General features: G+C 35.3%; 1 protein-coding gene and 1 long non-coding RNA gene across 2 annotated transcripts in view; both read right to left on the bottom strand.

The window, feature by feature from the left end:
* Nucleotides 1–27,952, bottom strand: part of LOC134747569 (fasciclin-2) — a 406,372-nt gene that overhangs the window by 187,028 nt on the left and 191,392 nt on the right. The window lies entirely within an intron of this gene.
* LOC134747597 (uncharacterized) overlaps nucleotides 7,939–27,952 on the bottom strand; it is a 298,158-nt gene continuing 278,144 nt past the window's right edge. Inside the window, exon 3 of the long non-coding RNA XR_010128347.1 lies at nucleotides 7,939–8,009. This is a non-coding gene — a long non-coding RNA (uncharacterized LOC134747597). The remainder of the gene's footprint in view (nucleotides 8,010–27,952) is intronic.

The raw sequence follows: 27,952 nt of genomic DNA, 5'->3' as shown, positions 1-27,952 counted from the left end.
TTCAATTTCGGCGTTTTTGCGGATTCTCCAACTGCCATCGGGTCTCTGCGTTGGACCGAGGATTTTGCGGAGAATCTTCCTCTCAGCCACCAGGAGCTTACTTTCCTCCTTCAACGTTAGTGTCCAGGCTTCACATCCGTATGTTAAAATAGGTCGGATTACGGTCTTGTAAATTCGGATCTTAGTGTTTCTGCTGAGAAGCCTGGACACCAAGACTTTGTGCAGAGCTGCACCGTACCGCAAGGCATTCTGAATGCGAATGTCGATTTCCTCGTCGCGGGTATTGTTGTCGTTGATCGTACAACCTAGGTACGGTGTATAGGAATATCTAAAGTAAACTACATGGTTCACTTAAATACTCAATCTTTGGTAGTGAAAATTACCAGTCCAAATGCACCTATTTTTGTAGCAGTCACCATTGCTGCTTCGTTACAAGGTTTCAGGTGCCAACCGTTGGTGGATTAAATTTAGCCTTTCCTGTGTGTTGATAGTAAATTAAATTAATGGTGCTATTAAAAAAAATATTAATATAACATTGTGTGACAGGGACAACATGATAGTAATGGTAGTATTTTATTATATTGTCCCTGTCAATGTGGGAGCACCATTAGGTAATGAGCTAGAATTATAATAATATTACTTATAGGTCTCGGTTTATATTTAGAATTCACATCTCCATACTTTTTACTTATGTCTTACCTGTGTGTGTCTATATATTTCCACCGCCGCTCTTTAAATGGCGAGCCGTTTATTTTCTTAAGGAAAATAAAGGAGCTCGTTTTAAAAAACATTTAAAAGAACTACTTATACCAGTAGGTACACCTCTAACCTGATTCACATTTATTATGTCTAGGTATGTAAGGTGAAATGAAAGTACTCCGTACTTTCTGCCAACATTCTGTCGAATATGCAGACCCCCGCGCATTCGTATTATTTTTGAAAAACGAACGAGGACTGGAAACACATAACATGACAAGTTGTAAAAGCTAAGCATGAGATGTGCACATAGCACAAATTAAATCAAAGAGACCGAGTTACCTTTAGTATTCACGGGAGCCGAGCGAACAGAATCCAAGCGTATGACAAATTGAGTTTACAATTTCTCAATTTTTTACAATTCGAGTCTAAAAATTAATTCAACTGCACCAAAACTCATTGGTATGCGCGCAACGGTCCGAAAATCAACAACTGAGTGAGCATTGTCTATTCAGACCGCGTCCGATTCAACCCTTTCTCCTCTCAGTTCATTTCTTTCCAAAAATTGTGATTTTATTTCCCTCAGTAAATGCAATGAAATGTCCTTTTGTCAATGGCTCCCCCTTTTGCAAATATCTCTTTCTTGATAATGCTCAGTCTTTTTGTACCAATACTTGTCGATCAACAGTTTTATTGTCTGAAACAAAATAGATATTGTATTTCACAGTTAACAATAACGTTTGTTTTTGCGTCTTCATTATTTCAACTTTCCTTTACGATTGTATTTTCGTTATCGATTTCCAAATTTCAGTTCGGAATCTTTGATATTTTTATGTTTTTCCTTTCCAATTTCTCGCAGGTCCAATGTCAAAATGGTCATTTAATGATGGCATTTTAAACTGTTTTGTGAAGACGGTTTTTTTTGTTAAATATTACTATTATTTAGCCAACAGAAATTCGTTTGTTTACTACTGGCATTTAACTGTTCCTGCCTGACAAATAGACGCACTCCCATTTTTCTTGCTTTCTGGATTTTACAAAAACGTCAAAAACAAATGCCAACTCCACTCGACTGCACTCTGTTACAACAGTTTAGCCACCAATTAAAGCCTTCTTTTTATCCGACAGTGTCACCAGGAGCCGACACTATCCCCCGAGCCCGTTTACGTTGGCGACCGCCGAAACAGATTAATTATGGAACCTTGGTTCACTCAGCTCGTATGGCACGGTAAGCGTCACGTCAAACGCATTTAAGCAGTAAAGTAACTTAAATAACATTTAATTATATCCAACCTACCTTCCTAAATTTAGGATTATTTATATTCTCTATAGAATTCTTTTTACCACCAATACCAATAAGGTAAACTAACCTCATGTAAACAATGGATACTTATAAATAAACCCAAAGCTAGTATTCATTGAACTACCTCTACATATACATTGTCAAACAAATAGACCGCTCGTTTCCGCGTAACGAAACGTCCATGTTTAAAATTACCATAAACGCTTATATGTATCTCATTTTGCTGCATTGTTTGCTGTTTCATTTGAAATTCAAGTATCTCCGCGATTATTTTAATATGTACGTTTTAGTTTAAATAAAGGAAAAAATTAACTGCTATTTATTTATTACAAAAAACCGGTCAAGTGCGAGTCGGACTCGCGTTCCAAGGGTTCCGTACATAACACAATTTAAACAATGTATTTTTTATGTGAAACGTGAGTGAAATGTCTTTAAAAACCCCGTAGGGGTCGGATCAAAAACTATAGAAGTAATTAAGTCCGACTCACGCTGGACTGCACATGTCTAATAGGTTTTCCGGTGATCAATAGGTAAAGATCTGTTTTGTGTATTTTTTTCAAAATTTTTGACTGTAGTTTCGGAGATAAAGGGGAATGGTCATTTTTTGCCTATTTTCTTGAATAACTTCTAAACTGTTTATCCTAAAATTATAAAAAAAAAAATTCAGATTCTCACAATAAGCTCTTTCATTTGATATGTAACACGATATAGTTTGAAAAACTTTATTTTTAATTTTCTCATTTACCCCCCAAAAGTGGCCTCCGTGTTTAAAATTCATTTGTTTACGTTACATGTCCGTCTTTGGGTCACAAACTTACATATGTGTACCAAATTTCAACTTAATTGGTCCAGTAGTTTCGGAGAAAATAGGCTGTGACAGACGGACATACAGACAGACGCACGAGTGATCCTCTAAGGGTTCCGTTTTTTGCTTTTGAGGTACGGAACTCTAAAAATCACTACATCTTATAAAACAAAGTCCCCCACCGCGTCCATCTGTCTGTATGTCTGTATGTTAGCGTTAAACTCAAAAACTACTGAACGGATTATAATGCGGTTTTCACCTATCAATAGACTGATTCTTGAGGAAGGTTTAAGTGTTTAATTTAATAACCCGTGCGAAGTCGGGGTGAGTCGCTAGTAAACTATAATTTGTAAGCTTAAGCACTTTATGGCTGTTATGTGCTTCTCGGCGCCGTTTCAGAGCGTAATGAGACCTTTGAAAAGATTTGTATGTTTCGCCGTAGTTTATGAAGCGAAACATTTTCATATATATTTTTGTCAAGCATTAACTTTTGAAAGAATTTCATGTAAGTCATCTTTTGTCAATCGTATAGAAATTACATTTAATTATAAATTATAATTTTCTGTATTAAATATAGGTTTTGGATAATTCGCAAAAAATAATCACATCACCATTCATGCCGCCCACTACTGGACACAGACCTCATCAGACTTCCACATTGGCTAGATAAATAGAGGCAATCCGCATCCAGCGAGTCCCTGCCACCCTAACCAGGTCGTCCTACCATCTTGCCTCGATATGTCCTGCGCTTGCCAGTACGAGGTCTCCACTCGAGAACCTTTATGCCTCAACGGGCATCGATTCATCGAGCTATATGCCCTGCTTAGTCATTGCCACATCAGCTTACTTGCCGGGTTTGCTATGTCGGTTTCACGTCACCACTTGTCACTTGTTCCGGTCACGTCATTTAACTGCAATATGTATAATAGATGTAGGTATGTAATATGTAAATATATTATATCGCTGTTAAGGAAAGCAATTTATTGACGATTCTGTCAACTTTCTTACTGTTTCGTGATTGGATTTTTTTGAGAAATACAATACAATAGAAATCCTGTTTATTGCATAATCTCAGAATAAATGTACATGGAAACACAAATAATATACGAAGACAGAGGTAAACAACAGGAAATACCTATATATTTTACACGTATCGTAAAGCCAAATTATGTAAGACTTCCTCGTAAAATAACATGTAAAATGATTTATACATAACTTTGCTTAAATATAATGTACCTATTGAAATATTCCTTTGTTTGACTCTATACAGGTGATCCGACAAAAATTGTACGCCTACAGGCCAATTTGAACGTATTTTTAAATTATAATGATGTTATTTAATGTATTTATAGTGCTTCTCGTCCGCGCCAATACATGTACGGACATGTACGAGCGAATTGCACGATACTGAATGACATCAGTTAGATGTCATTCTGATTTCAGTGTACGTTCGAATTGTCCTGATAGTTCAAGAACGATGACAACAGCAATACGGGCTCAGCTCAAGTAAACCGCCACAAAAAGGGTAGAAACACAGATTGGCATGTATCGAACGTATGATATTTGAATATTGAGGATTTCAGCAATACGTGCCTGCCAAAATATTACCACGATTTTATTCCAAAAAGTTTTAGCAGGTTACTGAGTGGGGCGTGCGGTAAACCGTTATACCGGTATATTTTATATCAATAAATAATGATCGCAGGTGTAGGTTTGAACAGATAACGTCTGGTCTGAATATTTATATTTTTTATTAAATATTACGAGAATACATAACACTGAAATAAATTATTTTTCCCCAGACCAGCCAAAGCTCTCTTTATTCTTAAATCTTATCCAAATGTTTTTTTTTACAAAAAAATCTCCGATTTTAATAATAAAACTATCATTTTATATCTGCTACCTTCTGGCGAATTTTAAGATATAAATGTGATGTACTTGACAAATATGCCTTCAGAAGACTACTTTATCACGTGCAACTGCAATAAACAAAGCACAAATTAAATAAAAGTCTTCCATGATTCATTGTTAGCGCCCTCAAATCTCGATACTCGTAGTTTGGGGGCAGACCCCTCGTAAACGGAGATTGGGTGAGATGACCAAATTTACTTAGACGCGAGTACTGTGCCAATATACCACGGCAGTACTATCGTGCGCGAAATATCGCACGCCCTTTTCAAATACGGTAACGAATCGGTAAAAAAATTACCGAGCGTACTTTACTGCACCGATACCGTACCGCCAAGTCAGGAAACGGGCTAAGACGTGCTATGAAAGTCGATGACCTTGCGAGAACGCCTTTCCATACACACGGACGTCGGAGATGGCGGGACGAGCTTTTGATAGAGACTGGTGGGAGACTTCAGGGGATTACGTGGAGGAATAGGAGGGAGGCCTTTGTTAATATCATGACGAATAACTACCGGAGATATATCCTGAAGGACGGCACGGTCGACATTTGCCGGGCATGTGAAAAAAGAGTATTGGGATGACAGATGCTACGAAACGTGACTATTTCCATTCATTATTTAAAATAAAATAATAATAATAAATAAAAAGTTTTTATTTCAGGCATTTACCCATATTGCGTACAAAATTAAATACTACTTAACAACTAATTGACACTGTAAAGGGGTTTATGTTCGCGTTTTCTATCAACGAGTGTCATCTTGGCTAGGCCCTCAATCAGAGTGTTGCCGTAGTACATTACGTTAATGTAGCCTTGTAGCATCATAAACGCAAACCGACGTCAGCGGCACGACCTGTGTGAATAATATATGCATCATATCATGCATTGTGGTCAAACATTTGCAACAGTAGTAGCTATTTAGGTTATACATAGGTTTTAGCTCGCGGCCACCTCCTGTGTAGGACATAGGTACAGTTAGAATTTTAAAAGCAGATTTTATTTTCAATATTTTTGTTGAGTTGAGAAATAATTATAGTTTCTTCGTCTGTTTTACCAGTGACAATGTGACCATTGTCACTGGTAAAACAGAGGCTCACAGTGACAATTCGCCGTTCATTGCTGGTACAACAAGTATGTAAATATTGACGCTGGGTACCATCGCTTCTTATAAGAAAAATATCTGGGAAACCAAGCTTTGCTCGGAAAACATATAAAAACTCAAAAATGCGCGTTTGCCGAGAGATAAGGCCGATTTTTCGCCCCCGAAAACCCCCATATAGCAAAATTCATCGATATCGTTAGAGTCGTTTCCGAGATTGCTCGTTTAAAGGTATAAGATTATATACAAATTTAATATACATATTAGACAAGAAACGAATTAATAACCTAACAGATAAAATGATTAGAGAAACATAGAAACGACTACATCCGTGACAGCCTCGCGGAGAAGCTCCAAGAATGTCGCCTTCGGTGGTTCGGCAACGTTTGTCGCAGGCCAGCTGCCTACGTGGGAAACATATGCATTAACCTAGCCCAAGGGCTAGACGGCAAGACGTCAAGACGGCTCCCGACCCCAGGGCAGACCAAAAAAGCGATGGTTCGATGTCGTGAAGGCGGATATGAGCGCAAACGGCCTTACGCTAGAGGACGCCCAGGATCGAGCAAAGTGGAGAAAGGCAAGTAGGAAAGCGGACCCTGGCAAAGGCCGGGATAACGCTAGGTAGAAGAAGAGTTCTTATAAGTACGTTTATTTGTAGCAGAAGTTCTGAAGTGGCTAAATGGCTCAAACAGGCAACTAGGGATACTTTAGCAAATCATGTTTTTATAATAAGACAAAATACTGTACCTACACAAAGTGACTTGCGTTGTCGACTGTACAGTGTACACTTCCACACCTATCACAATCTTTCCGCAGTTCCACTCGTAAGGGTCTACAAACACAGGAGATGAATCATAAAAATGAACAATACTTCAGCACGCACTGAATTTTATGGCCGTTGCATCCCAGCGTTTTATTTTGCACTTGACAAAACTTTCGTGATGAAATGCCCGTAAAATTGTAGGTTGGTGAAAATGACTTTTTCACCTCAGCAGCTCGAACAAGCCTACTTTCGTCATGAACTGCGACTTCATACTTCGGGGTCTATTACAAATTCGAAATACATTTTAAGCTTTAATATGTTCTCACTACTGAGGTGAAAAATTATATGTGTCACACGACTCACACGAGAGCAAAGTTATTTGACATCTCGTGTTTTTGAGACTCGCTTCGCTCGTGATTCAATTATAGATTCTTTCGCTTACTCGGGACTCAAAATCATTAAAATCAACACTCGCAAGAAAAACCAACTTTCCTCTCTTGTTGCACAAATAACTAGTGACCAGTCGTAAAATAGTAGACTTTTAAAATCACTAAAATCATAAATTATTTTTCTATAATATGGTAGAGTTGGACCAAGTTAACCGCACGGCATTTGCAATGACAAAGTGTGGCAATGTCATCGTTAACCCTTGCATGCATGCATGTTTTTTTGCCCGAAATGATATATGTGTTGCATTATGTTTGCTGATTATGGGAAAAATGGTAAAAAATTATAACCTCGATTTTCACTGCGAAATCAGTGTTAGAAGTTGCGTAGGTGCCAATCATATTTATGTAAATATATAATTTTCAGTAAGATATATACGTATGAAAAATTTTACTACCATCAGAAAATTACACTATTTGTGATATAACTATTATAAAGTTTTTAAATATAAAATAATTAAAAACCCCGAAAAAACGCTTATAATCACATACTAAAAATCACCAAATTTTGGATATTTCCAAGTTTTCGGATATTTAGTCTTAAAACACTGAAAATTTAAGTAAAAAATCGGAAAACTGATTATTTTAATTACTATTGTAATAATATATCCCTATATAAATAGATTTTATCTAATTATGTATACAATTAGATGTTTTTGTTGTGTAGGCTGCATCCATCACTATGCATTAAAGGGTTAATGTAAAATGTATATGAAAGTATGACGTTTCATAATAACACTCACTCACTTTGTTCTGGCCAAGTCGGTGCAGAGTTAGCTTGGATGGATTCTATGTATTTTAATCAGAATAAGCTAAACTATTTCGTTAAAAATCCTAAGCATCATTTAGTGACGCCATTTTACTGCGGTTTCTACTAAACTTTTAATCTGTATTTTTTTTAATGATGAATTTTTGAGTTTGACCACGATCCCACCTGATGGTAAGTGATGATGTGGTCTACGGTGGAACATGCTTACCTATGAGATACCTATTAACTCTTGCCTTGAAGAGCCCCAAATTGTACTCATGCGGAAACACAGACTCGGGCAGGGCGTTTAATGTATTTTAGTTTTTATTTAAAACTCACCCTTTTGACAAGTTTCTAGAACTGAGTTTACATTTAAGAGCCAGTGGGGAACATGCATATTTTATCTGCTTTTTACATTTAAATACATGTCCCATGTTCAGTTCGTTTTGTCGGGAACCCCCAGTGGGTTGACCGAATTTGTATGTTAAAATGTTTCACGGAATATTTTGCACAAATTTCAAAATACCCGACACATTAACAAGAAATAAATCACGAAGCCGCCAAGGATATAATCCTTATGACAAGACAAGGATTCGACGAATTTATGGATAATGGGGATTTAAATTCTGCTTTTATAATTTCCGTCCGTGTGCACCCTTTTCGTAATCCTCGAAAAGACAACAACTCAGTAAAGGGTTCCATATAGCTTAATTCCAATAAAACTTGGACGTGCAACGAATAACGCTTTCGGCTCGGAGCATAGAGAAATAAGTAAGGATAGAGTGCTAACTCCATGCATCAGTTTTCTTACCAAAACGCGGGTTATTTCCTAATTATCAGTACCGCTACTTGACACCAGATGTCACGAGTGTCGCGACTGACGGAAAACGTATTGCTGAAATTATTTACAATACAACTAATATTACAAGCAGAAGGAGTTGAAAATGGAGTTCCGGTTAATCCGGTTATAATATTAACTGAAAGTTGTTGAGCATTAGACTTTTCGTTCGTCGCGACATCTATTGTCAGGTAGCAGTACTGATCGTTTTGGTAAGAAAACTGATGTATGGCACTCTATCCTTACTTATTTCTCTATAGTTCGGAGGTTTTCCGTACGAATTCTGTAGGGGGCCAAATCTGCATCAAAAGACAAAACTTGACAATGTGTTGCGAATAAAAATGTTTGAGAAAAGGCTTTTTATGGAACTTTAGAATAGGTTTATGGATTTTGTCTTCGTATGGAAAATGAAGTTATGCCAAGTGAGCGAATACACGATGTTTTCATTTTAAGCCAACTATTCTGCCTAAGATGAAAAATAAAATACCTAAATGTGGGTACCTACTTAGGTTTAGGCATTCTGCAAACCAATAACTATTTAGAGACCTATATGTAAACTATAAAAAAACTTAAAATAGAATCGCATATATATATAAATGCGGTTATCGATAACAATTTTTATGAAAAGGGGGTTAAAGAGATGACAATTGGACCTAGCTTTGAATATTGAGTACTGGAGTTAGGTATAACGGTGTTGGTGGACAAATATGTTGAATTGATGGAATTAATAATTAAAATGAGTTTATTTTATATGAATACCTCTTTAAAATCAGCGAGCTTTTCATTTAGAATCTCTCTACATCCACTAATGTTAACGTAGAATGCTTCAGAATTTGACGACTAGAATTGATGTCTTCGCTATATGTTATACAAGTTTATGATATGGGTCAATCAACTGCAAAAATTAGTAGAGAAGTATTATTATTTAATCTTGGAAGTTACGTCGAAGACAACTCGAAAACTATGTGTTATTCACTTCCTACAAATTAATGAAACTATAATTTGTGAGAGTTGTCTTAATTAACAGAATAAAAATATCAAAGAGTTATTTGCAGGGACTGGTCAACCAAAAAGGTAAAATATTTAACAAAATGTTATATGCATTAAAAAACTTACAATGTTGTTACCATTCAGTAAATAATGTTTTCAACAGTTCAACAGTTTTCTCCGAGACCACGGGGACAACGCCGTCCTCGAAACGTCGGAGGTGGGTTTAATACTTATTTTACGCGATTAAGTCCCGTCGTTGTAAATAATAATGAGTAAAAATCGTGAAAGTTTAAATCAGTGTTGTGAATAACCAATAGTCACAAAGTTTCAAAAATTAGGCCATTTTGTATATTCTCACAAAGTGTTTTCGTTTTTAGCCTAGAGTTGGTATACCTTACGTATAGGTATACCGGTTTGCAAGCCTGCACTTCGCTCAGCCCCCCTAACGGCTCCGTAATGAAATGCTATAGGTATTCATGTCGCCTCAGCGATACACCCCCGGCATACTGATACTGTAAATTCCGGACGAAGTTTCCTTGACGGATATATATTATCGTGCAAGAAATTCGCTTTTATATGATTTTTGAGAGCATAAGCAGTGTCGGGTATGATGCTGAAATTTTGGGAATTAATGGGATTGAAATTTGGCTGAAATCGGCGTTTTTTTGCAGTACGTGTTCGTATCGGCTGCTTACAGTGCTTACTCATATTGAAATACTGACGCTACTAATAAAACACTAGAAATTGGATAGTAATTAATTTGAAACGATTTTAAAGCATTACCTAAACGCATTTAAACGAAGCGATTTCAGATATAATTAGAACAAACTAAAACTAAAGACTGAATATGCCTACTAAGTACAGGTACATGGAGACTGTATAAAGGAGCCAAATCTCTATGTATGAAAAGTGTCCATCAAAAAACAGTAATTAGGCGGCGCCGCCATACACCGAAATGCTACCAAAAACAACCTACGTAATTTGGTCGGGTTATTTGTTGCCTTATATGGTTCATGTTATACTCATGTCCCAGAGCCTAACTAGCGCCACCGGAGAGATTAGGAATTATTATTTAAAGCTTAACGCGGTCACTTTTACAACAATTCTGCCATAAGAGATTGCGATCCTTTCTATACCATCCATATACAGGTACTTTTTAAGAAAACGAATCGAAAAGAAGAATAAATATACCTACTGACATATCAGACCCATACCCATACATATATTATTTTTTCTATACGACCTCAGTGGTAAACAATCGCAGGGTCGCTCTTAATTACAGTGGCGCGGAAATGGGAGTTTCTAAACTGTTACAACTTTACTTTTTGTGGCTGATGACTAAAGTATATAGGTACATAATATAGGTATGCTCCCTCGTTTCACGCAAAATAGGCACATTGGATGTCGATTTGCGGAAAATGCCCAGCAAAACTAACTAACTAACTAACTTTAGGTATGTATAAAGAAAACTAGTACTTACATCTAATTTCAATCACTTTTATTGAAAAAGTAGTAAATGACTCTATACCACTGGAGCGTTCTAAGGCCCCAGGTTACAAACCCTTTAAAAATCTGTGCAAGTGTTCAATGTGCACTCTTTTATAAAAAAATCTTATTCATTGTTTTCTCGAGAAAATCTCATATCTAATACCACGATAAGCTCCGACGCTGGTTTTTCGGTATCCATTTCTATATGTATATAAATTTTAATTTCGGTGCGTACTTTGACTCAAGATTCATTAATAAATTATATATAATTTACGCAAATCTTTATCAGTCTGGTAATTGAACAAATGCTGAAATTAATTAGCGTCAAAGTCTCGGTCGTAAATTACACGCCGCTGTGTTAGTCCTCTCTGATCTGTTTTCTCTAATTAATGGAACGAGAACTTTCTTTCCGAACCTCTGAAATACGGTTGTATTAATTTTCCATTTATTATTAACGTTATTAGTGTTCCGTGAAAAACTTTGTTTTGACAAACGGAACACTTATGGGATCACTTCGGTCTTGCAAATCAGTTAAATGCGTTTTTCTCAGAGACCTGCATTTGACGTAGATACCTAAAATTTGAAACAGTTATTGCAATTACCACCACTAACTAAGCTTTTCGTGGGAGCTTTAGGTACATGGCAAGCCGCTGCTGGAACAACATTCCTCCACCTCTCAGGAACCTACAAAGTGTAGTAAGTTTTAAAGCAAAGCTTAAATTATATACACTACAACACCAGCGGCAACAGGAGACTTTAAGACACGATACTAGCTTCATTTAATGTAATTTTTTATCCCAATAGTTATGTAGTTATGTGGTTTATTACTTGTTTTGTGAGCAAACCAATAATATAAATATAGATACCTGATTTTTTCTGTCCTATCCTTATGTTAACTCAATGAGACTGTATAATTTTGTTTTGTTGGCATTTCTATCTCTGTCGCTGCCTTGCAATTCTTACTTCACTATTGTGTGTTATATTTATATCTATATGTGTAATTCATCTTCCTCGTGTAACAATTGTAACAAACTTGGAGACTTTCATTGTCAGTCGTATGTACGAACTTTCACTTTGGCAAAGTAAACACATCCACTATTTTATATTGTAAGATTGTATTTTTAGTTTTTGTTATGTAATCACGTTGATTTTCTTTTGCTTGTACCAAATACTAGTGTTATATATTATCTTCTTCTTCTTCTTCTTTTAAAATTATGGCTTCAGCCCAGTGGGACTATTTCGCCAGTATCAAGGTATTGAGAGGTTTACAAACGACAAAAATTGTACGGTTGTACAAGACAGTGTACGGTGATTTGTTAGCTCTTGTAAATCGATAGCTAGTCTTTACAAGAAGCACGTGGACTACCGGCCGTTGACTCCAAGATGGTGGTTAAACGCGCTTCAAAATTAATTCTCCATTCACTGCACACTACCACATTAGTTTACTGTATAATAAGCTATCGATATTACACTTTAAACAATATTAATAAGCAAAAAACAAAGTAATTAATCACGATGCTAACTATCAAGATGGCGCTCGAACCGGAAGCCTGTTATATATTATTTTTTTATATAAATAATACATTAATCAGCACATGTACGACATGGCCCTCTATGTCATCATGACATCTCACCGGCAGATTAGATGGCGCTGATCGCCGCCCATTCGCCGCCGCAAAGTCGCGTTCTGTGTTTTAAAATAGGGCCGTGTCGTACAGCTGCGTTCGTTCGTGGCCCTCAAAATGGTTTCGCCGGAAGATCAGCGCTGACTTTTGGGTTAGCATTATGCTGAGGCGGGACCATTTCGTGGTAAACTATTTATTTTTATGTTTATATTTCTTTGTTCTTTTATACTTTTGTATGTCATAGTTTATCACGAATAAATGCGATGATTCTGATTCTGATTCTAATATTGTAAAAAAGTCAAAATCGCTTATTTCTTATTTTAGGGGGAAGTTTAGGGGTAACCAGATTTTTTATTTCATTTGTAAGAATCGTGTGGGATACCATTAGAAAGCTTGCAAAAAATTGAGTCGATGGACTGATTTTGACTTCATTTTAGACTGCAGTAGATTCGATAAAAATGCATTTAAAGTTGCAAGTTTTCATACAAAAATATTCGCCTCTGTCCCGGGGATTTTCGCTAAAACTATAGTTAACAGGCAACTAACCAAACAATAACCAACTAAAACGAGCATGAAGACGGCGGGAAAATTATCAGGATAACGTAACCTTTACTAGTTTTTTGACTGCAGCCTGATCTTAGGTTACTTAGGGAATCAGTACTTGGTAATTCTGTACTTTACATTGGTTGCCCTATACCTTAAAAAAATAACCTTATTGGAATAGAAATAAGTTTAAATTTGGAACGGGATATTTCACATACTTAAGTCATTTAGTTACTTTGTTTGTGGAATTTATATGTGCACAGAGTTACTAAATCGTAGATACTAGCTATCTATTAATTATATTATATTATAAATTAATTTAATATTTATTTAATAGTGTTGATGATTTCTAATTTCGACTATGACTGACAGTTCAGTATCTGATTAGTCAAATTACTGTCGAGTTAAGTAAACCTGAATAAGGGTTGTGTGATGAACAGATAGGAACCCAATATATATTACAAATTAATGGTCATTTATGGTAATGGTACAACACAGTTTCATGGTAATAATGCATGTGCTACTAAAAAAAGGCGTTTTCCCTAGTTAAACTAATTTTATTAAAGCCCATTTTCACGAGTAAAACTAGTATTCCAAAACGCATTTTCACTAGTTGTAACTCGGATTTTTCAAAACTAGTTGTCGCAACAACACACTGGTGAAAACAAGGCAGATTTCACTAATTATTTCAAATTGATTGCAGTTAAAACTAGTTTTGACTTTTCGGGAAAACGCATTTTCACTAGGTGAAACTAGTTGTCACTGTAGGTATTCTGCCAGAGTTAAAGGATAGGTGCGACGATGAGCAAAGCGAGATCCTTCTATATATGTTAGGCTAACCGTGACCAAACAGCGCGAATTCGAGAGAATGGCGAGAAATTGAATGTCCCAAAATTTAATAGCTACTGAAACAGGATTTAATAGAATGCACTTATTTTTATCATTTTGGCCTGACGTTTTGAACATCACATTACGTTCGCGGCTACAGGCAAACTCAATCAATATACCTACCTAAATGTCTCAAGTTTTACCTCATAGATAAAATGTATTTTTTGTCTTATTGCTACTTTCATATACCTCTTATTAAAAATTTTGGGAAAGGGGTATTTGTAAGAAACGAACCTAAAAATGATTTTCCATTTTGAGTCGCGTCCAGTCTATAAGTTTCAAATACGTACAACAATTGCGACTATGTAAATAATTGTCATAGGTTATCATAACTTGAGGTTTTAAACCTACTTACTGTTTTTGACGTATTTAGTTTCTCACGTACGAAGTTGTCATGTTTATTGTCAACTTTGACGTACAAGTATATTACATTGTAATTTAAGGTATAATTTAAGGTTATAAGTGTTATAACAGTGCCAAAGATTGTAATGCAGAGAGTGAGGGAGAATGAGGTGGACTCCGTGGTGGCTCCGTCGCTGCGGGTAGCGAAGCCCCGCCGCCCTGTCGTAAAAAAGTGCGGCACCAACGCTCGCCTCCGCAGCTTCTCCTTTTTGGTCGCCTTCGGCGACCAGCCTCAGCCGCTTCGGCTCGCTCGGTGCCTGCACTTTCTAACGCGGGCGGGGGCTGCCCTCCCTCCGCGCCTCCTGGCTTTTATATACACTCTAGGGGTAGGGACCACAAAGATCACGTGGGGTCGGGGCTGACAAATTCGGTTCCATTACAAATTTGAACTTTAAAACAGAAAATATGCTCGGCTCAAGATAATTGAGTGCTCCGATTCGATTTTTGGTATGTATGGTGTACAAAAGTAGCCACAAAATATTCAATGAAATCAAAAAATAGTAATATATAATAGGTGATAGTAGATAGATTACCTACGCACGGGACACTTGCTACCGCAGTTATGACTGCGGGCTTAGCCAATTTATTTTTAGATATTATTTGGTGTATAATATGTTTAAAGACCTTTTTCCGCTGGTAAGCGAAACGAAGTGAACATAGTTTTTTTTATAAGTCGCCCAGTCAGTTTAAGATCAGCGGGCTTAGCACGGTAGCATTTTTATCGCCTGTCACCATGCCTTTCACGTTCTAACAAGTAGGTAAGTGCGAAAGTGACAGGCATAGTGACAGGTGATAAAAATGCTGACACCGCTGGATAAACAATATGTTAATTTATCAGTCTCGGAAGAACACTACTTGCATGTGATACAAAAAATAGTTAAGTATAGGCGAAAGTGTAAGCACACTTCAGTCGCATTTACTTAGCTAGCGCCACTTGAATCATCCCACTAACCCGGGGTTAACCGGTTAAACCTGGAGTTACCACGATTACCAGTACAATTTGACACTGGTTTAACGGTTTAACCGCTTAACCTCGGGTTAGTGGGATGGTGCAAGTGGTGCTTAGTGTTATATGAACAAGTTACCATCCCATTTGTTGTTCCATATTTTTTATCAGACGGTTAACTTTCACTAAAAACGCGAAATTTCATTTAAGTTCCAAAATAGATTACCTACTTATTGAATAAATCTAGAAATAACTATAACTAACACACTACCCCACAGCCACACCCACTAACAGCACAGCGTATTGTCTCAATTAATAAATAAACAAAACAAATAAGCTATATTCAGAATCAATAATAAATTAACTCTCAATAAATCCCAATAACGTTAATAAACCCAAATTTTAATAAAGCTTTGCTCTTTGTTCGCACTGAATATTAAATAATATGTTATTTATTGATTGTTAATTAATTATCATAATCTATTTTCGAAATTGGACAGTACGCAAATGAAAAAGGAATAAAATTGTTTCTACCGACTTGTTACAATTGTTACAGTGTGACGGAAAAATATTAATTTAAAAGCTTTATGTGTATTAAATTGATAAAAATATATACAAATGTGATTTAGATTACAACAAAGAGAAATGTAAAACGACTTTTTGTTTTGTACATTTGCTAATGCCTCCAGAGTCCTCTCCTCAACCGAATTTTATTTTATTTTATTTTATTTTATTTAAAAGGCACACTAAACAGACAACATTCAACATAGTTACAAAGAGTACATGAGTGGTAGGTATTGCATAAGAATGCCATCCAAAGCAAGCATGCAAAGCAAGAAAGAAATATAAGGAGCAAAAACTATCCTAAAACTATAAAAAAGTATCCTAAAACTACTCAAAATTATAGTTATACTCGAATTCCAAAACCTGGTAACTACTTCGTCCCCTAATCTGGCCTCTAATAAACCCTGTTCCCTCCTTCACTTGCTAAATATACTCTGGCACACCCACATTGTCAGTAGGAAAAGCCGGCAAATTTAAAAAATGTAGGCGCGAAGACCTATTGACCTCCTAATCTTCTCCTCACCTTAGAAAATATGAATTTCGCTTTCTATTGACAAAGTGGGTGTGTATATACCTACTTCTAGAAACTTATTGTTACGAGCCGGGTTTTGAGCTTGAACCCATAACCTCCATGATTACAGTATGGGCACCTATCTACTAGTTAGAGCGTAAATTTATTTTCAATGTTTGTTTATTGTTTTAATGGTTTATTTCATTTTTCCGAAGACCGAAGTTCGCAAATTGAGGGCATCTTTCTCTGTCAATCTAGTTAAGTACTTAATTGGAGTAAAAGAGAAAGATGCCCGCAAAAAAGAGAAAGCAAGAAAGAGAAGTTGTGAAGTTTGGTGTTCGCGGTAGGCCCTTTGTACGGTATGTACCTATTTACCGCTATGCCGTTGCGAATTTTACATAAGCTCAATAATTTTGATGACGCCAAATGTCACATTCTCCTAATATTATTTATCAACATTAAGTAGTATATGTATATTAATAGTGACATCTATTGTTGGAATGAAATTTATTTAACCATAATGTTGTTTTGTTTTTTTTTGTTACCTATTTATATTTTAATTTAATTTGAACTAATTTAATTTATTGTAATTTTATTTTATTTTAGTTATTGAATTTAATGTCCTTTCTTTTTATTTCCTTTTCTTTTAAAAATATTATAACATAGTTCTTAAGTAAAGAGACTAGAGTTAAACCAAGAAAAGTCTGCAACGATTTTGATAGCACACGCAGTCCAAGTGTTAAATTAAACGTCAAACTTCTATGAAATTATGACGTATAAATAACACTTGGACTGCGTATGCTGTCAATATCGCTGCAGACTTTTCTTGGTCTAACTCTAACCATATTATAGAACCTATGTTTTCTGAAATAAATGATTTTTATTATTTTATTTTTATAATGCATAGCTTACATTTTTCATAGAACGATAAATGGTAGAAAATTTCACAAGTATCAAGACTAGAGCCTATTCGTCCACTTTGCCGAATATTCGGTATTCGGCCGAATGTTGCCTACTACCTTAAATGAAAAGTAGATATTAAAATAACCAAAAACTAGGTATATTTAATATTTAAACCATATTCATGGAAAGTTGTTAAATACGAGGACCCTTTTTTGAGCATTTGTTAATTACGAAATATTTTATTTATATCATGAGTCTGACTTGATTGACTAAACATCACTAATTAATTCTGACATTAATTAATTCTGTTCAACAAAAATATATCTTAGCAAACGATGTGGTTTATTGGCGAACAGTTTTCATAATAATTGTGACTCAAAATGTTCGCATGTCATGCCGAATATTCAGTGCTTCGGCCGAGAGACGGGCCGAATATTCGGTATTCGGCAAAAACCACTATTCGGGGCATCTCTAATCAAGACTATTCTCTGGTGTTGTTACCTACTGTTTTTTTTAAACTACTTTTTATCGAGCGCTGCTGACTTTTCTTGGTCTTACTTTAAATCACATCTAAATAAAACCTAATATAAATTTTAAAACAAAATATTGTCACTTGTTTATTTTTATTTTACCTGTTGGCACACTTAACGGATTGCATTCAGTAACAGTTCCGAACATGGATTTTCCGCGCTCATAAACAAGTATTTATACTGGCACATTATTTTTATTTCCATACTAAAGAAAGCGGGAGATTTGCGATAGGAAAGTACAATAAAATTCATAAGCAATATTTATTATTTTATCGTGAACGCGACTTTAATAGTGACTCTGATTTATGGGTGAACAATTTTGGGGCGGACGCTATTTCCGATTTTACGCATCGCAGACGCTTCCGCAAATCTTCTTGGAGTTTTCTAAATATTGTAACTAATAATAATTTCAATTGTTCATGGCAAACTACATTTTATTAAAACGTATTACAAAAAAGTATATTAAAAACATAAAGTAGATATATAGTTTACCACGAAATGGTCCCGCCTCAGCATAATGCTAACCTTAAAGTCAGCGCTGATCTTCCGGCGAGACCATTTGTGGGCCACGAACGCAACCGTACACGGCCCTATCAGTAATCTGAACGCTTCCACTTTGCGCTTTGCGGTAGCGATCAGCGCCATAACTACTTTTCCAAATATCAATAATTCGGAAATCTAACTGGCGCAGTACGGGCTCCGTACCATCCGTACGGTACCATTACATATTTTTTTATACCTATTTTTACTCACTCTCGCTTTCTAATCGCAACAAGTTGAATTAGCAGGTAGGTTTTATCGTTCTGAAGGTGCAACAAAAGCAAAATAAAATCATTATCCCCTTTTTGGAGGGAATTCCTTATATAAAATTAAAATCTATTTGTATTAAGTCTTCTTTTTGTTATGCGGCAATTAAAACACATCTGTGAAACTCTCTATTAGCCTCATGGAATCCTTCGAGTACGGAACCCTAAGAATATTTTTTCAGCCTGCAAGCAGTTTAAAGTTACTGATATAATGCCGATATAGAATAGGTATAAGAATACCAAATATATATACATAAGAGGAAGTTTTGATGAAATAAGTAGATTTCGTAGTAACAAGAAAAGTTCGCAGCCAAACTCTAGGAAAAGGAGAAGCATTCGGGAACATTTCGAAAACAGAAAGTTTTGGGAAAATATTTAATTTGGAGTATATACGAATTAAAATATATTTTTAAATACGTAAATTAAACGACTTAAGCTTAGCTTTTGAAACTGTGTAAAAAAAAGAAGCCAGTAGTTTGACACCTAATAATATTTTGGATATAAAAAGTTAACATCACATGATACACAATATGATGATGATTTTGGGTGTATATCAAGAAATAGATATTGGATGAAACACAAGTAACATAAATTTCGTACTCCCATCAAAGCCCACAAAAAAACATAAAGATTCTCTTAACTCGAAAAGATACACGACAAGTACATAGTTTGGCGCATTTAAAATTCTGTTTGGTATGAATTGTTTATCTTCAGGTAGGTTAGTAAACTTGTTTCGGCGGAGTAAGACCCGGCTTTACTGTTCCCTTAGCAGCCATTCCTGGGAGCCTGGGATCAACATAAAATAAAATTGAAGTATCCATAGAGAAGGTGCGGTGCATTACGAGTTTGAGACTGATTTCCTTGCGTTATTTGCTGTTGCGGGGTTCATTTGGGCGTAAAAGGTTGGTTTTGAGTAATATTTTGTTACGCGTGGTGAATTATATAAGGAATGGAATATAAATTTGTATATTGTTGCTTGAATACACTGCTTTATTTTGCAAGTTAGGATTTCGCATTCGGCAAACAACTATAGGTGCATCCACACTATAGGTGCATCCACGCCGTAGTTAACTTTTGTGAAACAGCACTGTGTATATGCAATAGAAAGTACCTATTTTGTAAATTACCTAATGTTACCGTGTTGCTCCAAAAAGGATAACTGTGGTGTGGATGCACTTTATTGTATTGGTACATATACTCGTAGGCTACCCAATCAACGTCAGGGTACATAAATATAGGTTAGGTTAGGTAGGAAAGAAAGGACTGGCAATTACTCCACCGACAAGAGCAAAGCTCTTAAGTGATGATGATGATGATTATAAATACAGATATTACACAATAAGTGGGTGCCTATAATAGCCAAGGTGACAATCGTTTGCGCTACGATAACGAAACGCTTTGTCTCTCTATCACTCTTCCATATTAGTGCGACAATGACAGTTGGCAAGTTGGCTTCGCACCCTGGACGGAGTGGACCGACGTAGTTGTAAGTTTTCAAAACTTCTCGTAAGTATATACAATATTAACGATTTTGATTTCTGAGACGGATTTCATGGGAAAACGATGTTTCCTAAGAATCAAATCTAGTTAAATCAATTTTTCTTACGATCTACTTTGGCTTAAGTTTCAATATCGTAAAGTATTTAACCGTTAGGAACAGCTGTATTCGAGAACCAATTTGCAAGAAAAATAAGCAAATACGAGAGCCTAAGAGAGGTCGTTAAATTGCATCGGTGTACACAGTTACAAGCATCTAGCCAATGTTTTTATTACTTTATTTTCTATGTAGTTGTACAGTTTCACTTTTGGCTTCGAATCAAACAGCACTTAACTAAATACAGGTACCCCTAGTGACAACCCTTTGACTTTTCCGATTCCCATCGGCTTACCAGAAATTTTTGGCTATGTTTTCGCTCAAAATATAGATTTACTAAAGTACCATTCGGCAAGCAAAGTACTAAAATAGTAAGGTAATAAAGCATACTCGTATTTGCTTGACGAGTATGCAGTTGCAGATTCAGATAAATAACTGTTCAATAACTTGTTTAAAAAAAGTAGGAGGATTGACTATACTAAAAAGACAGCTTATAGCAGAATTATTTTGTTAAATAATAAAGTGGTATGAGCTCGGTGGTGACACGGGTGTCACAATGCCAAGATAAGGGTTAAGAACGTTTACACGGAATGTACCCTTAAAATTGACGTAGTTCAAAAAAAACATGTTATATGCTCAATTTAGCAGAATATAATACCTACAATAAAATGGTGTTTATTTAAGTAGCGCAAAAATATTTACACTGAAAGCACACATACGAAATAGATAAAACAAACAAATAACAAAACATGTCCACCCTAAATGCCTCCACTCCATTCGCCGGTTCGTTTGTCAAGTCCAGTCATAACATGGGATATATACGTATGTATCTACGTAGGTACCTATAGAGCTATCAAAAAAAATATACAATTTAGTTCGCCAACTTCAAAACACACAAATTTACTATAAAAATAAAAAACACAATGAACTCTTAAATCGGAGTACCTGTAGAGCGTGGAAGGAATCTAAAAAAAACCGGCCAAGTGCGAGTCGGACTCGCGTACGAAGGGTTCCGTACCATTACGCAAAAAAAAACGGCAAAAAAATCACGTTTGTTGTATGGGAGCCCCACATAAATATTTATTTTATTCTGTTTTTAGTATTTGTTGTTATAGCGGCAACAGAAATGCATTATCTGTGAAAATTTCAACTGTCTAGCTATCACGGTTCATGAGATACAGCCTGGTGACAGACAGACGGACACTCGCACTTGGCCGGTTTTTATATTTCAGCTCCATTTGTTCACTTTTGCGGAAAGCGATTGGATGAGTAAAAGCGCTGCGAGTACCGACCGGCATAGTTACGTACCTAAAATGAAAGACGAAATATGCTTACCCACACATTTGTTGTTCTGGATAACCCAAACCTAAGCTCATTACCGTGTCTGGCGGACAAAGCATCAAAAACACTCCCTCATTATTGGACGAACAAACCACGCTCTCATCTCATGTGACCAAAATAACAATTTTAGGGAGGAGGGGGAAAAACAACAAGGTATGTTGTCAATAAAATCAGCAGGTGTCCGGAGGGATGGGGTCGTTCACCTTTGGACTGTACTTAGCCTTTATTACGAACTGTGGTTGGGGTTAACAAGTTACAGTTTGGGTTTATTGAAATGTATGGGTGTTTGCAAATTAACCGTGTGATATTGCAGAAAATTAAAGTTGGGTAACGAACTTTCAAATTGGTTTTCGATACCGCTAGGGAACTTTTTCTTTTATTTTACGTGTCGAGTATAAATTTAAGACTAAGAATTCAAATGTACTTTTAATTAGTAAGAGTGCTATGTCCTCTATAAGTGAAAGTGCTATCCTCCCAGAGACCTATAAAAAGGTATCCGTTCCATTTCATTTTGGATTTTGAATTTTGACAAATCATACCAAATTGGTATTTGCATTTGTCTTGACAAGTTTTGACGTGTGCGGTGAAAAAAAACCCAGTTAATTTTAGTAGTAGTTAGGTATAGGTAGGTATTATTTAAATCGGCAGTGTGAGTAAGTTAAGGTTAACGAATTGCGATTTTTACGGCAGTGTTTTTGTAACAAATTGTATTCCAATTAATAAAAAAAATCATTTAATTCAGAAAACACAGGTTCCATAATATGGTTAGTAACTCTTTACTTAAGAACTATGTTAGAATATTATTAAAAGGAAATGAAAACTAAACTAAAATTAAATTAAATTAAAATTACAATATATTACATAAATTACATAATATCTTGAAGTTCCAAATAGCAATGGTAGGTGATTATATACCAGAAGAATTATTTATGAAGCGATCAGTTTATTGAACACGAATAATACGAAAAATAGACCAATTGCAGTTTCAAATGAGCAAAATATGCATTTAGTTCTAAACGCTGAAAAATAAAATATGTGCTGTGTCATCCTTATGGGCTCTCGCAGAAGTATCAGCGCTATAATAAAATTGTTGTATTTATACAATAAAAACAAAGGGCAGTAGGTCCCGGAGGAGCGAGCGGTGCCTGTCCGTTTTGTCCCTTAATAAATTCTTTATTCCCTCCCAGATCTCTATTGCTGCCATTATGTGGGTGTTACGAAAGATTCTCGTAATCTTCTCGGCTTTTTTGGATTTTTCTCGTAATTTTTCTTGATTGAGACGATCAATGTTGTTACTGTATCAATACTGTGTCCAAGTTTTTTTTTTTAGGGATTTTTAAAGTATGGACTCAAAATTTTAGTCTAATAACAAGGTAAGATAGAGGCGTACAACTATACCACTATTTACAATACCTTTATTATAGATATTAATGCTACTAAAATGATCAAAGTGTCCGGATGTTCTCCACTGCAGTCGCAATTCTCAACCTGTTGTTTTTTTTAGAGAGCCACTATGAGGGTGGCATTTGTTTAAAACTTAAAACCCTCTATAAATAAATAAAGATTAAAAAAAAAAAAAAATATAAGGAGCAAAAACTATCCTAAAATTATAAAAAAAATATCCTTATACTACTCAAAATTACACTAAATTACAAATTACAATATTTCGCAAATACTTAATTATTACATGTCAAAATGCGTACTATTATTGGGAAGTGTGATGATCTGATGATGGCCGAGAACCCTAAGAACCTGCCTCCTAAATACTGCCTGCCGTGAGTCGAAAATGTCAATATCTCTGTGTTTAAATACCAATTCATTACACTGACAATTACAGTAAATAAGTATAAAGGGAAAAAGTCAACGGTGAAGTTATAATTATGAAATGGAATTAAAATAGACAAATTTAGAGGACCGCAAAAAAAGTTTAATTACTTATTTTGAAATTACTTAGGTGCTGTAGTATGTTTTAATGTTTATTTGGGCACAAACGGTACATGTTTCTTATAACTAGTGTCTTATACATAATTCATAAACCAGGACAGTTGCCACCACTTAATAGCTCATTAAAGAAAAACAAAATACGGGATAACTAAACTTAAAGATTAACAACGAGGGTCGAATTAGGACAAGGGCTAAATTAATGAAGATAAATTATAATATAATATATAGAATAAATTATAATATCATCATCATACAATTTCATAATATACTTTTTTGTAACATACTGTAGATGCAGGAGGCTGACTTTAAGGTTTTTAAAGCTGCCAAGCTAACCAAAGGTATGTAATTTAGGTAAACAAATAAAAGATGATTATTGATTCAAGTACTTACTGTTTATTATCACAAATATCAAATGTGTCCTCACACTTAACTCACCAATGCAATCATAGAACGCTTGCTTTACTATATTTAAAGCATAAGCTTTAATAAAATAATTTAACCATACAATTCACAGATTAGTAAATACCTACTTTCTTTCTAAATCTCCTTTCCTGTTGGTGGTTAGAACAAGACTCGCTCACGGCCGTTGCCACTATTTCCGCTACTTCAGGCGTCATCACTGTCGGCCAATCAGAACGCCGCGCCACCATTTTAGCAGCGCCCTGATTGGTCGACGTGCCAACTGTCAGTCTTGGTTTAATCATTACACTAACTTCTTTTACGAAATAAATCAGAATGTTATTAATAAAAGTACAAATGTATGTAAATAATATGTTATTAATTTATATAAAGCTAACAGTCGGCCATCCAAATCGATGCAACGACCTCGTAAATCTCATGATATATAATATATGAAACATGTTGAAGTTCACAATACATATTATTAAGACAAAGTTTAGTACAGATTGACTAATTAAGTATAACCGATCAGTTAATAAGTAATAGGCTCTATTGACTTTAGGATATTTAAGCAAATCATTGTTATTACATTGTAACAAATTAATATTAACAAAGACTAATAATACACCACAAAGTTAATAAAATAAACAATAGTTCATGGCACATCAAAAGTACTTTAGGTAATAAATTGATAGTTATATATATAAAAGGCATTATTTGGCCTTGGCTTAGTCAAAAACATTATTACATAGCCCATGTAGGTAAAAAAGAACTATACTTATCTTATCTTAGCAGGTATTATTTCATGGCCTGCAAAGTACATACGAACAGGCGTTATTTCATGGCCTGGATTTATATATGAATAGGCATTATTTCATGGCCTGAGAGCATTTGCAAGCAGACATTATTTCATGGTCTGTGCAAGCTATAATAAAATTATTATTAGTTAGCAGGCATTATTTCATGGCCTGGATTTATATATGAATAGGCATTATTTCATGGCCTATGTGTATAATTTGCAAACAGACATTATTTCATGGTCTGTGTAAGCTGAAAAGAAATAATAATTAGTAAACAGGCATTATTTCATGGCCTATGTGTATTTACAAACAGACATTATTTCATGGTCTGTGCAAGCTGAAAAGAAATAATAATTAGTAAACAGGCATTATTTCATGGCCTATGTGTATTTGCAAACAGACATTATTTCATGGTCTGTGCAAGCTGAAAAGAAATAATAATTAGTAGACAGGCATTATTTCATGGCCTATGTGTATTTGCAAACAGACATTATTTCATGGTCTATGCAGGCTGAAATTAAATAATTATTAGTAATATTGTCTTCGGTTACCGCGATAGTTACTCAATATACGCGATATAATCCGTTTTCATAGTTTTATTTCATAATTATTAGTAGACAAGCATTATTTTATAGCTTGTGTATTTGAAAACAGACATTATTTCAGGGCCTGTGCAGACTAGATAAGACATATGAAATATTCTTGATTTAAAATATTGTAATTAATATCGGACTATAGTAATATTATAGTAAAATAAGTATTTGTGCCATTAAACACACAACACAACGTATGTTTCACAACAGTTTAAATTCGATTATTTGTGCCATTCTCAATCAAAAGGGTACCTACCGTCGGTTGTCAATTAAATAAGGCGCTATTTCCATATAGCTTTAATTTGAAATCAACCTTATCGACAAGCGACAATGTGGCACCCTTTGGTTGAAAACGTCACATTTATTATCAGTTTTCAAACACTGGCAACATTTTACCATAAACAAAGCCATCGGGGTGCTTACGATGGATGTTTCATTCATTTTTGGATGTTTTAAAATTAATAGCGCCATACTGCCTATGACTAGAGCAAAAACGTAGTTTTAATTTGTTAATAATATTAAAGCCAATTGATGTATCTTTCATTAAATTGAAAACATAAAGGACGAATAGTAATAATATAATATTCAACTTTTAACGCATAAAGCAGTAGAAAGTGTCGGTAAAATATCAAAAATACTCCAAATTTACTCTCAAATGTCCCGTGATTAGTGCCGTTAATGCCTTCAGTCAAATATGTCATACCTAATACGACTCACAAGACCGTTGGCCCTGGATGTGAAAACGGAATTTAATATATAATAAGAATTTCCTAAAGGATTCGCTAATGAATGAAGTGCTACTATCGGTAATAATTCGGCGAGAAACACTAAAAATTTCAAAGTACTTGTGAAGAGTATTGATAGTTATTTGAGACTTGGTGTTCCAAACAGATTTGAAATATACATAAGTATGTAGGTATTTATTGAACGAATCTATTATGTAAACGTAACCCTTCTACTCCTAACAAATGATCCAACCGATCCAACTTGATTAGCATGTACTTAGCAAGTATCGACCTTCCTAATTGAATGCAGATATTCAATACCTCCGCCTAATTTAGATCAGGCGTATTGGACTATTATATATAATTGGACTTAAAATCAACAACATTGTTTAACAAAAGGTTATTTAGGCTGCCAATTATTCCCTGCACCTCACTGTTTGCGTTCTGAATGGTAGCTAACCAATATACATTCATAATATTTATTAGTATTCATTATATTGAAAGCATACTATGTGATCTGATAACTAACGGCAATGAATCAAGGACACGGTTGCGGCTAAGTGAATCAACTGGAGGTACTACTTAGCCAAGCCTGTATAATGTTAAAATTGTGCTCTTGCATTTGCTCCAACCACCTAAGAATGCGAGGCAGCGAGTAACAGTCATTTACGATCTTTAAACGATTCTTACTAATTAGGTATACTATAAAATCTATTAATTTATGTAAAGACGCTACAACATCGAGCATGATACATGATCATGGAACCAACAATTTCGCTCCTCTGGGGCTTGGATGGTCTATTTACTGGACACGCCACACCGGCTTAAGAGCGTATAATAACGTCATCCAAATAGGAAAAGGAACTGATTACCCGCTAACACATGTAGGTGGCTCAGGCTTTGGCTTAATTAGACTGGCATAGGGAGACGTATAATGACAAACAACAATGTTATTGTCCTCTACGCAGCTAATTTGTAACTACAAACCACGGGTGATCATCTTAAAGGTGTATGCATGGACCTACTGACGTGATACCCAGTTCTGATAAATCAAAGCGAAGCAAGTCCTAAATTCATATAGTAAATCCAAAAGTTGGATTCTATCATGCGGATTGAGGTGAGGTCTTCGCCACATTTTAAATCAAAGTTGATATGCCAGTCTTTCTCTCCGTTCCGAGTGTTGACATTCATAAGTGGTCTCTTCCTAAACTATCCGCCCACGTGCAACCAAAGTATCTTTGACTAGCCAACAAGCATTATGAACGGAGCAATTTTCCATAACCTGATCTATCCCACCAATACTACTCGAAATACACCGAACAAAATTAAAATTGGGTCAATTGCTTAAACCCTTTATCGATAACAATCGGCATCATCTTTATTAATCAGTGTGCATCTTAACGATGATCGAAATCACTATCGCAACGTAGTTTGTTTTTATTTTTATTTATTTTTTATTAACAGTTGACCGACCTGAATTAAATCTAAATGAGACAATCAATATGTAAGAATAACTAGTGGACGTATCTACATAGCAGCAACAGCAACACTATCCAACGAAATTTGAACATTGCGCCTTTCCAACGTTTGCAGTGCCCCATTTCAAAATCCGTTGAGTACAGTTGAGTAGTGCCTTAGCATTAGTTATAATGATTTGTTTATTAATAAAAATAATTTTCCATAATTTTCTTCGGACGGAAAAGCTGATAATAGTCGTCCCTGCCATTCGGCCCATGAAAAAAAAAACAGATGG

The sequence above is a fragment of the Cydia strobilella genome, chromosome 15, assembly GCF_947568885.1.
Source record: "Cydia strobilella chromosome 15, ilCydStro3.1, whole genome shotgun sequence".
Lineage (NCBI taxonomy): Eukaryota > Metazoa > Arthropoda > Insecta > Lepidoptera > Tortricidae > Cydia > Cydia strobilella.
This window is presented reverse-complemented; position numbering and strand designations above follow the sequence as displayed.